The sequence below is a fragment of the Aphelocoma coerulescens genome, chromosome 28 (assembly GCF_041296385.1).
Source record: "Aphelocoma coerulescens isolate FSJ_1873_10779 chromosome 28, UR_Acoe_1.0, whole genome shotgun sequence".
In the NCBI taxonomy this organism is placed as follows: Eukaryota; Metazoa; Chordata; class Aves; order Passeriformes; family Corvidae; genus Aphelocoma; species Aphelocoma coerulescens.
Genome location: NC_091041.1, coordinates 946,361 through 959,337, shown reverse-complemented (window position 1 = coordinate 959,337; position 12,977 = coordinate 946,361). Strand labels below are relative to the sequence as shown.

At 64.3% G+C, this 12,977-nt stretch overlaps 1 pseudogene; it reads right to left on the bottom strand.

Moving 5' to 3' along the window:
• Window positions 1–3,213: 3,213 nt before the first annotated feature.
• LOC138099860 (zinc finger protein 34-like) lies at window positions 3,214–12,977 on the bottom strand (annotated as a pseudogene).

Here is a 12,977-nt window from a genome sequence, read left to right as displayed (position 1 = left end):
CCCCAAAAGCAGCTCCTGGTTTTCCTCCCTGGAGTGCCCCACTCCAAGTGTTCAAACCACCCCATCAATCCCAAACTTCATCCCACCCCCATGATGCCACCCCCATCCCATCCCATCCCATCCCATCCCATCCCATCCCATCCCATCCCATCCCATCCCTCCTGGACACCAATTCCCCTTCTGTGGCTCCTGACTCCCCACAGCCAGGCCTTGGGGCTGACGGATCGAGCCATTTGGGGCTGCCATCGACACATTGGGGCTGGGATTGAGTTTATTGGAGGCACCTGCTCAATCCCTCCATCCCAAATGGGAGCTTGGAACCTCTCCTCAGCCCTTGCTGTGCCCATGGGCTCACCTCAAGTCCCAAAATGACAGCCAGGGCACCACAGCCCATTCAGAACCTCTCAACATTGCCAGAAACAGCAGCATCCTTCCCAAAATGGGCTCCCCGGCTCCCTGACAATAGCTCCCCCTTCCAAGCACCAGAGCCCCCCTCTCAGAACCCCTCCCTAAGCATTGGGGGGACCCCAAAACTACCGCAGGAATGGGACATACCCTAAAATCCCTTCAGGAATGTGGGATACCCCAGAACCCACTCAGCAACGGGGTCCCCCCGGCCTCATCATGCGCAGCCTTCAGCTGGCTCAGCCAGAGCCCATCCCGCCCTCAGCAGCCCCAGCCCAGCCCAGCCCTCCTGGGCAGGAAGCCCCAATGGCCGAGCCGGCCTGGGACACTTGCAGGGATGCGGGGGCAGCCGCAGCTTCTCGGGCCAGCCTGTGCCAGGCCCTGAGCGCCCTGCCAGGGAACCATTGCTGCCCCACATCCCATCTCAGCCTGCCCTCGGGCAGCGGGAAGCCGTTCCCTGGGGCCCGGCCCCGCAGGCCCTTGGCAAGAGTCTCTCTCCCCCAGCAATTGCTGCTCCTCCCTGCTGCGGGGCCCAAGCTGCAAGTTGATTTTCTGCCGCTGGCCCCGGCCCAGCCCCGAGCCAGGGCCAGCACCTTGCCCTGGAGCTCTGCGGGCGCTGCGTTTGTGCGGCCGCAGCGCAGCGGCCGCAGCTCGGAGCTGCCCTTTGTGTCCCCGCCGGCAGCTGGCAGAGCTGGCGGGGCCGGGCCAGGGCCGGGCCAGCCCCGGCCTTCCCGGCTCTGCGACACAGCGGCGGCAGCCCCAGCCTTCCAGCCCTGCACACGCTCCCACACAAGCGTCCAGAGCCGCGGCCACGCAACGCAACTGACCGGCCGCTGACCCCCCAGCCTGGCCTGATGGCCATTCCTCTGCCCACACCTCGGACAAGCTCCCCTTGGCCACCTCCTGAGCCACAGTGCCACAGACAAGTGGCACATACAGCTACAGAGCTCTGCCCGGAGCTGGCAGGGAACGTTCATTCAACATAAAAACCACCAAGAAAAAGAGACCTGCCCCCGGCAGAGCTGTTCCCTCCTGCAGTAGTTACACCTGCACACCCACAGCGCCTGAGACTGCAAGCAATGAGCATTCCCTGGGCACATGTGCAGCCCAAGCAGCTCGAGGACAGCCTTGCAGCAGGACTGCTCTCAGCTGAGCCAAAAAGGCCCCTCTGGCAGCTGCAGGGCCATTGCAAAGGGCAAGGGCCAGAGCCTGGGCCCACGGGGGAGGAAAGGGCTCTGAATTCCCCTGCCCTGGCACCTCAACCCTGTTCCCAGGCTGCTTCCCACACAGGATTCCTCTGGAGGACTGCGGAAAGCGGAGAGGCAGCTCTGGCTTCTCCACTTTCCATGTCCTAGAGCTGCCTGGCAGAAGAAATGGAGGGACAGCTCTGGTGGCACAATCCCTCCCGGCCCAGGGCACAGCGCTGGGAAGGTCTTTCCATGCTGAGGCTTTGCTGCAGCCAAGGAAAGCTCCTGGCTCAGGGTCACCTTTCCTGCTGGGCCAGACCCCCCGAGTGGCCCAGCAGCAGCAGAGAATTCCAGCACAGCCCCGGCATGGGCAGGGCGGCCCTGGGCGGGCTGCGGGAGCCGGCAGCGGCTGAGCTCAGAGCAGCTGAGCCCGGGGGCTCTTGGCCAAGGCTGAGGCCCAGCGAGCATTTCTCAGGTCGCAGGGCGGCCTGGAAAGGTGCTGGGGGGGATAATTCACCCCTCAGTGCGGTCCCAGTGGCTCCCAGTATTTCCATGTCCCTGGTCCCAGTGCTGCTCCCAGCCCTGATCCGTGGGGATGGGAATGTCCCGCTCCCTTCCTGGGGCAGGCTCACACCTGAGACAGGTGTGCAGGGCAGGACCTTGCCCTGAGCCCAAGCCCTGTCCCCCCTGCAGGATCTGCTTCCCATCGGCCTCTTCCTCCTGCGGCCCCAAGCCCAGCTCGGTGCTGAACGAAGGGCGCTGGGCCGGGGTCATCCCCCGGCGGGGGCTGCGCACCCCCTCTGCCCCCTCCCCAAATTCCCTCCCGGGGCAGCAGGGGCTGGCTCAGGAGCCCTGTGGGCAGGGAAAAGGGGGTGACACCGGGATGGGGGGGGGGTCACACACACTCTGGGGGGGACACACACGTCCTCTGGGGACCCCCCTCACCTTCTGCAGTGCCAGGAGGATGAACCCCAACATGGAACCCCCGACCCCCGGCAGCATCTTGGGGGTGAGGTCTGGTGGCAGCTTTGGGGGTCTGGAGAGGTCACATCTGCCCTAAAACCACCTCCCAGCCCTACAGCCACTCCCAGACCCCTCAAACCACCCCACAGCTCTCAGCCAGGACTCTCCCAACCACTCCCTGCAATAGAAATGGCTCCAAGAGCCACCAAATCCCCTTCCCATCCCCCCAACACCCACCCAAATTCTCCCAAAGCCACAAAGCCATGCCAGGACCACAAAACTCCCTCACAGATTGCCCCAAAAGCCCCCAAATCCCATCCCACCCAGTCCCCCCAGACCCTCTCCCAGCCCCCATAGCACCGACCAGGACAGGCTGGGGGACAGGAACATCCAAAGCCTGGAGCAGCTCAGGCACTTCAGTAGCAATTTGGGCACTTTGGGGGGGACACCCCCGATGGGCAGACCCAGGCCAGGGACTGGGACAGACAACCGGAATTCCTGGAGAACAGACGGGCTCAGGAGGACACGTTCTGCCCCCACAACTGTGAGATTGTGGCCCCAATCTGCCTGGCTTCGCAGCCCTGCAGCACTCAGATCCTCCCAAATATTTCCCTGAACCACAAATTCATCCTCAAATTCCGGGAAAATGGTGGAGCTTTAGATCTCTTTGTTTAATTTCTTTAATTTTACCCCAATTTTGTTTGTTTTGACAGGATAAACATGGAAATTACTTAGGTTGGAAAAGACCTCCAAGATCATCCAGGGTGGCTTGATGCCAGCAGAAGAAACATTTGGATAGAGTAGATGAAATTTTTTAGGGTGTAAAGTTAAAAAATCAGCTCTTCCCAATGAATTTCCAATGTTGATCTGAGTCCTGATGGATGTTCCTGCCCCTGTGTTCACCCAGGTGCCTACGGGGATCCAGGAGAATGTGGAGAGCACCAGCCAGGGGTCTTCCCAACACAGATCACAGGGAATGTGGGTCACCAGGGCTCTTCCCAGCGTGGGTGCTCTAATGGGGGATGAATTTGGAGCAGAGGACAAAGCCCTTCCCGCAGTCGGGGCACTCGCAGGGCTTCCCTTAGTGGTGCCTCCATTGGTGTTGGGTCAAGTTAGAGCTGTCTGAGAAGCTCTTCCCACACTGGGGACACTCGTAGGGCCTCTCCCCGGTGTGGATGCGCCGGTGGGTGACGAGGTGGGAGCTGCGGTTGAAGCCCTTCCTGCAGTCAGGGCAGCGGAAGGGCCTCACATCCATGTGAATCCGCTCGTGCCGGAGGAGAGTGGAGCTGGTGTGAAACCTCTTCCCACACTCAGAACACTCGTAGGGCCTCTCCCTGGTGTGGATGCGCTGGTGGACGATCAAGTGAGACCTCTGAGAGAAGCTCTTCCCACACTGGGGACACTCGTAGGGCCTCTCCCTGGTGTGGATGCGCTGGTGGATGATCAAGTTAGAGCTCCAGGAGAAGCTCTTCCCACACTGGGGACACACATAGGGCCTCTCCCCAGTGTGGATGCGCCGGTGCCTGACGAGGGTGGAATTGCGGTTGAAGCCCTTCCTGCAGTCGGGGCAGCGGAAGGGCCTCTCATCCGTGTGAATCCGCTCGTGCCGGAGGAGAGTGGAGCTGGTGTGAAACCTCTTCCCACACTTGGAACACTCCTAGGGCCTCTCCCTGGTGTGGACCCTCTGGTGGTCGATCAGGTTGGAGTTACATCTGAAGCTCTTCCCACATTCCCCACACTTGTGGGGCTTCTCCCCATCGTGAAGCTGCTCATGAACCACCAGCTCTGACCTCTGGCTGGATCTCCGGCCGCCTTCCCGGCACAGGGTGGGTCTTCCCTCCTCAGAGCACCCTGGGCTGCGTTTGCAGCCCTTTCTCCTGTGGGATCTCCAGGGCTTTTCCTCCCCGTTGGATTCCTGCGCCGTGGAGCCGCTCAAAACGGCCTCTTCCACCAGGTTCTGCCGCGGGGATTTGTCCTCCCTGGGCTCCGTGCTCAGCTCCTTGTCTGGAGAGGAAGGACAAGGAGAGGATGGGATTTGCCTCTGTGCCACAGGGAAGGGCAAGGAGATCCCCCCAGTCTGTCCCCGGCAGGACGGCGTCGGCAGCGGGGTTGTCCTGCAGCCAGGGGTGATGCTGGGCTGGGAGATGGAGCAGGAGAGAGGGGGAAAGGGGCACTGACTTCCTCCTCACCTGCCTGGGGGTCCCGGGGCATCTTCCTCCTCCTCACAGCCACCTCCTCCATCCGGCCAAGGGTTGGGAATGGGAAATCCTGGTTTATGGAGAAACAAGGGATGAGTGTGTTGGGTTGGGGCTTCCTCCTGCCCAAGTCCACCTCTAGAAGTCACCGGGTACCAGGTGTCCATAAAACCAACAAAAAATTGACAGTGAGTCCAAAAAAAGCCTCCAGGAGTTCCCCCTTTCCAGTCTCCTCACTTTGGGTTCTGGGGGACCCCCTTGTCAGGGCTGCTGGGGGTCCCGTGGGTCCTGGGGATCCCCCTCTCCGGGGTCCTGCTTAGGGATGCTGGGGGGTTTTGGGGGTCCCACAGGCCCCTTTTTCCTGATTCTGCTTTGGCTCCCAGAGGTCCCAGGGTCTCCCTCTTCAGCCTCCCTCCACTCCAGGCACTCAGGGCTCCCCCCTCTCCTCACTGCCCCTTTCAGGGATGACGGGTCCCAGCCCTGCCTCATCTCCAGGCCCCCCCCCACCCCTCCAGGCTCTTGGGGGTCCCCCAGCTCTGGTATCGTCCCTCTCTGCTCTCCCTGCTCCAGGGGTCCCGTGTTCCAGCTCCCAGCTCTCCTGGGGATCCCCAAAGCCAATGTCCAAACCCGCCAGGACCAGGCGATCCTCACATGGACTCCCCAAGACCCCCAAGGGGCAATTATGGCTCAGCTTTGGAGTCCTGCAAGATCCACATATCCCCTCTGGCCCAAAAATCCCTCCCAGGGACATGCAAGGACATCTGGGGCTTGATTCCAGAATCTGCAAGCTCCAAACACCCCTCCAAAAAAACCCCTCCTGGTGACCCCCCGATAGATTTGGGGTGAGCTCCCCCTCCCCGCTCACCTGCAGGATGGGGGGAAGATGCTACCGGGGCTGGGGGTGCTGCGGACACAGTGGGCGGGCGGTGGAACCTCGTGGTTCTCCAGCTCCTCCTCCTCCTCTCTCCCTCCTCTTCCTCCCGCTCCTCCTCCACTCCCACCCTGCCCCCCCTTTCCCACCCCCTCTGCCCCACGGCTGCCGCAGCACCAGCTGCTGTGTGGGGGGAGCTCCCCGATCAGCCCCAGGGATGGACAGGGGGGTTGGGGACCCCCCCAGTGTGGATCCCTCCCTTCCCCAGAGCCCCAGGGAATCGCTCCAGGGCTCAGGTGCTGGGGGACAGGGCTGCACCCCCATGGAACCGCTCTTCTTCTGTCCCAACCCCACCTTTCCCTCCCCTCTCCTCCCCTTTCTCAGCGTTCCCCCAGTCCACAGCCCCATTCCAGCTCAATTTGGGTGTCCCATCCCCATCCCGCTTTCTTTGGGGGTCCCAGCCCCCTCTTCCCCTCTTCCCCTCCTCCTTCTGCACCTTCCCCGTCCCCAATCCCCACCTCCCCTCCCCCGGCCTTGGTTTTGGGGGTTCCAGGCCCCTCCTGCTCACTTTGGGGGTTCCATTCCCCATTTCGCTCAATTTGGGGTCTCAGCTCCGCCCCCCTTCTCACCGCTCACCCCGCGCCCGGGGGGGCTCCCAGCACCACCAGTGCCACCAGTGCGGCCCCAGCTGCCCCCACACGCCCCATGCCCAGCGCCGGGCGCTGCCGACAGCCCCAAAGCAGCCGCGCTGTGCCCTGGGGGGTCCCCAGAGCGGCCCCGCCCCGCACGGCACTGGGAGCACCAGTCCGGACCAGTGCGGAGCGCGGGCGGGCGGCATCAGCCGTGCCCGGGCAGGGCCGGGCCCCGCGGGGCTCCCGCCCGCACTCGGCCCCCGCCGGGACAGCGCAGGGGGGCCCGGCCTGGCCGCCCCCACCTCCCCCTCCCCAAATTCCTCTCCGGGGGGCGCTGGGGGCGGGGGGGGCTCAGGTGGGGCCAGAGGTGCCGGAGCCACGTGTCCCCCGCTGCCAGCACCACCCCCTCAGGATTAGGGGTGCCCCAAAACTCCCTCAGAGCTGGCGGATACCCCGCAGGCCCCTGAGGACTGGGGTCCCCCCGGCCTCATCATCCCCAACCTTCGCCTGCCTCATCCCAGGCCCCATCCCGCCCATCCCCCTCCGCCACACTTCATCCCACATCCCACCCTTCCCGGGCCCCATCCCGCCCCATCCCATTTCTCCCGGCAGCCGCCACCGGGACCCCAAAACCCCGCGTGCCGGGGACTCCCCAATATCCCCCAACGGGCATTTGCGACTCACATTCGGAGTCCTGTAAGATCCAAACATCCGCCTCCCCCCCGCCGCACTAAACCCCCCTTCCCCCAGGAACCAAAAAAGATATTTGGGGCTCAGTGCTGGAATCCTCCAAGCTCCAAAAATCCCCTCTCCCAAAACAACCCCAGGCACCGCCCAAGATATTTGGGGCGAGCTGCCAGTCCCCGGTCACCTGCGGGATGGGGGGAGCGGTGTTCCCGAGGCCCAGAGCTGCGGACACAGAGAGAGATGGATGCACATGGAGGCTCCTCTTCCTGCCCCCTCCGTCCCGCCTCTTCCTCCCGCTCCTCCCCCTTTATCCCTCCTCTTCCTCTCGCTCCTGCTCCTCCAGCCGTCCTCCGTCCAGCAGCTCCGCTGCCGCCCCCAAACCTCGGGCTGGAGCGTGGGGTCTGGGACACAGCCCCGTGCTGGGGGGCAGAGCCGCTGCTGGGGCAATCGCTGTGTCCAGGGCATCCTTTGTGCCCTTCGGGCAGCTCCAGGCTCCCGAGGGCTCCCCGAGGGTTTCTGTGGCTGTCCCTGCTCCCCAAATCTGTCGCGTTTAATGCCCAAGCGCGGCAGCCCCGTGCCCTGGGGCAGCAGCCGGTGCCGGGACACAGCCCCGGGAGCTGCGCTAATGCCCGGCCGTGCCCAGGAGGGACTGAGGGGAGGGGACTCCATAAGGATTCCCCCTCTGCGCCCCTGGCTGCGCACGGAAAGGTTCTTTAGTGCATGGCAGCGATGTTCCGGGGTTTCTGGGCTCGGCGGGGCAGAGGCGGCGGCAGCGGGAGCCGCGGGGCCCGGCCCGTGGGGGCGGCCGGGCTGGAAAAGTGCGCGGGGCCCCAGCGCGGTGCCCGAGGGCTGAGCGGAGCTGACGGGAACAAGCCCCGGAACCCCCCGGTGCCCGAGGGCTGAGCGGAGCTGACGGGAACAAGCCCCGGAACCCCCCGGTGCCCGAGGGCTGAGCGGAGCTGACGGGAACAAGCCCCGGAACCCCCCGGTGACCGAGGCCTGAGCGGAGCTGACGGGAACACCCCGCTCGTCTCCGCCGCTCCAAGCCGCTTCCCCGGCTCCGGCTGCCGCCGCCGCCCGGCCCCGGCGCGGTCCCGCGGGGTCGCCGCTCTTGGCGCAGCTGGAGGGCTCGATCCGAGCCGCGCCCCGCCCGTCCCTCGCTGCGGCTCTTTCGGTCACACGGAGCGGCCGAGACCCCGCGCTGCTGCCCCGACGCTCCCTCGCTGCAGCTCTTTCAGTCGCTGCGCGGCCGCCGCTCCCCGGGCACTTCTTCTATAATTTATGATTCCATTCTCCTTACTTTATTCCATTCGCATCTCCCATCCCACGCCCTCCGCTGCGGCTCTTTCAGCGCCGGGCTCCTCGCCGGTGTCTCGGTGCAGCTCCTTCAGTGCCACGGGCCGGCGGAGACGCCCCTCGGTGCGGCTCTTTGATCGGATTCTCTTCTTTCCTCGGGGTTTTCTCTCGTTCCCAGCTCGCCCGTCCCGCCGAGCGGCTCCTTCAGGGGCCGGGGGCGGCACCGAGCCCTCGGGGCGGCTCCAAAGGGCCCCGCCCGCCGCCGCTGCCCGAGGCCTCCCCGCTGCTGCCGGGGATCGGACACCGCAGGCGGCCCCGGCCCCTTCCTCTCCTTCTTCTTCTTCCTCTTCTCCCTCCTCGCTGCTGCCGGGATTCAGCCCCCGCCGCCGCCCGGCTCCTTCTGCCGCTCCTGCCCGGCACGAAGCGGCGCTGCCGCTGACGGGGCCGGAGCGCGGCTGCCCCGCGACTGCCCCGCGCCTCAGGCCCGGGCCGGGGAGTGACCGCACGGCTGGGGAGGGACCCCCGCTGGCCAGGGCAGGGACTGACCCCATGGGAGGGTCCCCCCGCTGGCCAGGGCAGGGACTGACCCCATGGGAGGGACCCCGCTGGCCAGAGCAGGGAAGGATTCCTGTCCCCGAGGGGGAAGCAGCGGCACGAACTGAGCGCGACTCCCATCCCTTCTCCCTGCCCCGCTGGGCACAGCAGGGAGGAGCCGGGGATAAAGTGAACTCCGGCAAGGAGAAAGAGGTCGGGGGACGGTTCTGTACCAGGGTTTATTTTCCTCCTCACTCTCCTGTTCTGATCCGCTCCGTCCCAAATCCAGTTCATTCCCCACGTCGGGGCACTTGTGGCCGCGATGGCGATCCCTGAGTGACCTCTCCCTGCCCTTAGCCTGAGCCACGAGGATTCGCATCTGTTCCAGTTCCGTGCAATTCACGGGCATTTGGGGCAGCTGGAGCGAAGCAGCTGCAAACCACAGCGGGCTCGAGAGGGACTCAAGCAGGGCAGGAGCCGGGGCTGCCCCGAGGGAGCTCTCCCGACACGAACCTTGCCGGGCTCTTTCGACGGGAATTGCGGGGAATGTTTCCATTCATCGCTACAAAGCAGAGTCACAAGTGGAGCTGAGCTTTCAGCTTGAAATGAGGGAATCGAACGTGTGCGCGGGGACTGCTGGAACCTCCAGGTGCCACTTAATACTTTAGTTTCGGAAATATTCAGCCCCTCAGCAGCGATGTCTCTCCCAGCCCACCGGCTCCTGGCTCAGACCCGGCTCGGAGCTCGGAGAAGAGACCCAAGGTCCCAACAGAAGAAGTTCTGCTGTTATTTTCTTTTATTCATAATTATTTTATGCTCTTTTACTGTAAAATCTATTTTACTTTTTCTTCCATTTCATCGTCTTTTTCGCTATTTTCACCTAACGCAGCCTTTGTTCCCCTCCCGGAGGTTTGTGGTGAGGTGCTGTCCCACCGGTTCTCCCCCGGAAAACAACGAAATCAATCGAAATAATGATGAATTGTTGAACTCTTCCCTCTGCTGTTTCCAGAAGGCTCCGGGAGGAGCCGGGGGCGGGAGCCGGGCGGATCCCGGTGGCTGTCCCTGTGCCGGGGCAGTCACCGCTCGCCGGGCGGATCCCGGTGGCGCAGCTTGGGAGCCGCGGAAGTGCCTGAGGGAGCGCGGGGCGGGGGAAGAGGGGGTGCGAGGGGGTATCGGTGCGGGATAAGGGGGCTCGGGGGGGTCTCAGCGCCGGGGATGGAGGTGCCGGGCGGTCCCCGTGCACGGGAGTGGGGGTTCAGACCTGGATATGGGGGTGCAAGGAGGTCCCGGTGCCCGGAATGGGGGGGTCAGGTGGTTCCGGTGCCGGGACCGGGGCGGACGGCGGAGTCCTCGGCCCGGAGATAGAGTTTCAGGAGGGTCCCGGGACCCAGAAACAGTGGCTCAGGGGGTTTTCCTGAGACGGGGAATGTGGGTCCAGGGAAGTCCCCTTGCCGGGAACGGGGCTTCAGGGACGTCCTCGTGCCAGGTAAGGGGAACAGGGGGTCCCGGTGCTGGGCAGGGGGATGCAGGGGGTCACAGCACCCGGGAATGGTGGTTCAGGGGGTTTCACGGAGGCCCCCGGGGCTAGACAAGGGGGAACAGGGGGGTCCCGGTGCTGGGGAAGGGGATGCAGGGGGGTCACAGTGTCTGGGAATGGCGGTGGAGGGTGTTCTAGTACCCGGAAATGGGAGCTCAGGAGGTTCCCGTGCCCGGGAGTTGCGGTTCGGGGGTTCCCGTGCCGGGGGTCCCACTCGCCCCTCGCCCCCCCAGGAGCGCCCCCGGCCCCAGCGCTGGAGCCATCGCGCGGCTCCGCTGGGCCCCGCCCCCAGCCCGGCCCCGCCCCCAGAGCCGCCTCCGGCCCCGCCATTGGCGCCGCTCTTTCCTGCCCGCCAATGGCAGCTCGGGCTGCTCGTGACGTCACCAGTCGCCGGGCAGATCCCGGCGGCGCAGGGCATGAGACGGAGAAGCCAAAGGGACCGAGGGAGCGCGGGGGAGGGGACGGGGCAATTCCAGGGAATTCCCCTGGATCCCCTCCTGGCATCCCCCGGACCCTCCTCGGCCGCGCCCTGCGGGACCCCCGGGCCAGGCTGGGCTGAGCTCCCGGGCCCCGCGGCCAAACTCTGCCTGGAACCCGCTGGGTTCGGCCCGAAGCGGGGCAAGCACCGGGACCCGCGGATCCATTTTGTCCTGCGGCTGCGGGGCCCCAGCCCCGGCGGAGCAGGACTGGGCGCTGGGACCCTGATCCCTGACTCCCAATCTCCTTCTCTCTCTCTCTCCTCTCCTGTCCCTTTCCTTTGGGTGATCATAAATCCCAGAGCGGCTGCAGAGCCCCGTGCCCAGCTCGGGTTTCCCAGGAAAGGGAGGCCTGGGGCTGAGGTGCCCCGGGATGGCCGGGAATGGGGGTCCGGGGGTCCAGGGGTCAGGGAAAAAGGGGAGGCAGGGGCTGGGAGAGGAGGATACCCGGGACAGGGGGTGCAGGGGGTGTTGGTGCAGGATGAGGGGTGCAGGGAGGTCCCGGAGCTGGGGAAGGAAATGCAGAGGGTTCCCAGTGCCCAGGAATGGGATTCAAGGGGGTTCCAGGGGGGCTCCCAAAGCCCCTCCCAGGGGGGAGCAGGAGCTGGGTCAGGAGCGCTGTGGGAGAGAAAAGGGGGTGACCCCGGCATGGGGGGACATCGGGGAGTCACACGCGCTCCGAGGGGGGGGACACGACCCCCGGGGACCCTCCGTCACCTTCTCCCAGAGGTGGAGGCCGAGCCCCAGCCCAGGAGGGCGAAGCCCAACACGAAGCCCCCGGCCCCCGTCAGCATCTTGGGGGGCGTCCGGCGGCAGCTCCGGGGGCGGGAGGGGCAGGATCCGGGAAACGGCGGCGGCTGCCGGGAAGGGACCGGGACGGACTGGGACAGACTGGGACACCGGGATACACCAGGACCAGAACCAGGACCGGAACCCACTGGGACCAGAACTGGGTAACACAGGTCACACTGCGAGCAACAGGGACCACTCTGAGGGCGACTTGGAGAAATTGGGAGCGTGCTGAGTGCAGCTGGCAGCGGCTGGGAGCGGCTGGGAGCGTGCGGGAGCAAACTGGGCGAACATGGAACACCCGGGGGACGCGGAACAGCCGAGGGACACGGGATGTCCACGGGCAGTGGAAGGTCCGAGGAATGCTGAGCGTCGCTGCCACGGCTGGAAAAGCCTAAATGGAGTTTTCATCCCGTGACGTTCCCGGGGAGCAGCGGCAGCTCCGCGCCCCCAGCCCGGGGGTGGGAGCAGGGGAGCCGCGGGCAGCACCTTCGGGGCACAGCCGGGGGCTGGGGGGCTCCTCCCCGCAGTTCATTTTCTCTCCCCTTCATTCACATTTTCTCCCCAGAATTGAAGTGTTTCTCGCCCCAATTAAACTGTTCTCCCCAATTAAGCCCTGAGGCACCTCCCCGCGCCCGGGTCTTCCTGGCAGGACCCGGCCGGGACCTTCTAGAAACAGCGGCGGGAAGACTTCAAAAATCCATCATTATTTCGATTGAATTCGTTGGTTTCCGGGGAAGAAACGGTAGGGCAGCATCTCACCACAAACCTCCGGGAGGGGAACAAAGGCTGTGTGGGTGAAGTAGAGAAAAAACCCGATGTAATAGAAGAAGAAAAAAAAATTGAAAAAAAAAAGAAACTAAGAATAAAAGAAAAAAAAAAAAGAGTGTTATAGATTATAAAATAGAATAGCATAAAATAAATATGAACGAAGAAAAAACCTGCAGAGCTTCTTCTGTTGGGACCTTGGGTCTCTTCTCCAAGCTCTGAGCTGGGTCTGAGCCAGGAGCCGGTGGGCTGAGAGAGACATCGCTGCTGAGGGGCTGAATATTTCCGAAACTAAAGGATCAAGAGGCACCTGGAGGTTCCAGCAGTCCCCGCGCACACGTTCGATTCCCTCATTTCAAGCTGAAAGCTCAGCTCCACTTGTGACTCTGCTTTGTAGCGGTGAATGGAAACATTCCCCGCAATTCCCGTAGAAAGAGCCCGGCAAGGTTCGTGTCGGGAGAGCTCCCTCGGGGCAGCCCCGGCTCCTGCCCTGCTTGAGTCCCTCTCGAGCCCGCTGTGGTTTGCAGCTGCTTCGCTCCAGCTGCCCCAAATGCCCGTGAATTGCACGGAACTGGAACAGATGCGAGTCCTCGTGGCTCGGGCTAAGGGCAGGGAGAGGTCACTCAGGGATCGCCAT